This window comes from Myotis davidii, unplaced genomic scaffold (assembly GCF_000327345.1).
Source record: "Myotis davidii unplaced genomic scaffold, ASM32734v1 scaffold1203, whole genome shotgun sequence".
In the NCBI taxonomy this organism is placed as follows: domain Eukaryota; kingdom Metazoa; phylum Chordata; class Mammalia; order Chiroptera; family Vespertilionidae; genus Myotis; species Myotis davidii.
Window position 1 is genome coordinate 1057155 of NW_006294353.1, and position 1848 is coordinate 1059002.

At 56.4% G+C, this 1848-nt stretch overlaps 1 protein-coding gene across 2 annotated transcripts in view; it reads right to left on the bottom strand.

The window, feature by feature from the left end:
- TPM4 (tropomyosin 4) overlaps positions 1 to 1848 on the bottom strand; it is a 22967-nt gene that overhangs the window by 12717 nt on the left and 8402 nt on the right. The gene's annotated exons all lie outside the window — the stretch shown is intronic.

Consider the following 1848-nt stretch of genomic DNA (forward strand, 5'->3'; position numbering starts at 1 on the left):
TAAGTGAGCGGCTCCTTATGTTGGGGATTCTGAATCCTGACATCTAGGCTTTGGGCACATTTTCAACTATCTGGACTCGAAAGACTTCTGCGATGCACTCATCTCTATGGACACAGACATATATATGTATTTTTGAAAAACTGCTAGTCACTGCTAGTCATGTGGGGCTCCACCCCTTCCTGCAATCAAAGCTTCTACACTCTACAAAGGATTTCCCTTATAAGGTAAAAGAGGCTTGCTAGATACATGTGGCCAAGGAACAGGAAGATGTCGGTTAATCACACAAAAATCTAAATGAAACCAGCTGTTGGAGGCAGCCCCAGAAGTCTGCCACACGCCGGCTCTTGGCTTACTCTACAGGCGACTGAGAAAGTTTTTCCCCCCTCTGGGCCCCATTCCTCTGCCCAAGAACCTTCTTCAGGCTTTCCCCCTCCTGACTGAGAGAAGCATGCTTTGAAAGGCTAACTTTTTAAGATGTCTGCAACTTTCCAAAAACATCTCTCCTCCCAAATGGATATCCCACTCCTGTCTTGGCTCGCGGCTGAGGGCCATTTTTAAGCAGAAGTAATTGTCCTCCAGCGAGAAGACTTGGGATGAGATCAGAGGGAGGATTACGCTGGTTCCGTGTGCGAAAGAGGCCAAACCAGCTACTGTTGGAGGCTTACAGGATTAAAGGCTGCGACTCGGGCCAACCCTGAAGCAGTCTGGGGCACAGCACCCATGGCAATTCCACCTGGCCGAGCACCTTCTCCACTTCTGGGGTCCCCACTCTTGAGTCCCATCATTCCAGCTTTCAGGGCCCCTTGGCTTTCACCCCCCCAAATTTTGAGTCTTTAAGACTTTATACAACCAGGTGTCCTGTCCCAGAAAATTCAGAATTTTCTGCTCAACCTCCATTTTGAAGCTCCACTGCTATGCTGCCACAACAGAACTGAGACCCCTGGAATGCAAGTCAGTTTTGTGTGTCTGTCCCCCTCACCGGCATTAGACTGTGAGCTCTTCTGGGGATAGAGGGGAGAGACAAAAACCAAAAAGGAATCCAGCACCTACTATGTGCCAGATGCACCCAGGGAGGTTTTACTCCTGGGACCTCCCACCTACCCTAGAGAGTCGCCATTATCGTCACCCCTACTTTACAGATGGGGAGACACCCCTAGGGGTTAAGTATCTGGTAGTAGGAGATGGAATTAGAATCCAGATCTCTCACCAACCCCAGGGTTGCCACCATCTGTACCATCCCGCGGGACAGTCAGAGGATGGGAGAGAGGGCGGCGACCCCCTCATCCAGCCCCATCATCTGCCGCCTCTGGCCCCGCGACACGCAAGAGACCGATCGCCGTGCTAACACCCCAAGGGTCCCCTGGAGAAGGAGCCCTGGTCACCGCAGGGACCAGCTGGGAAGCGAAAGGCCGTGGGCTCCAGGCTGAGCGCCCCTTGCGGGGAGCAGACACGTCGCCGCCGCGCCTCCGGGAGCAGCTGGGGAAGTTCAGCGGAGCCGGGGAGCCTCAGAAGAGGCCAGAGTGCGACACAACCTCCCCCACCCCGGTCCGAGTCGGCCAGTCCAACCCCAGACAATGGAGCTCTTTCCACTCTCACTTCCCGCTCCTAGGTGCAGCCACCGAGCGGGAAGGCTGCGCCCAGGGAGGTGCATGAACCCAAGGCTGCTCCTTGCCTCATCCCCCCCGCCCCCCAACCTCCGGGTCCCGGCACCAGCCCGAGCTCTGTGGCTGCTGGGTGCCCCTACCCCGCTCTGGGGTCGCATTAGCCCTCGGCCCCATCCCCCCCATTTCCCGCTCGGCCGGCCCCTCCCAACTCGGCTTCGGCGCTCCCTGCCCAGTCCCAGCCGGG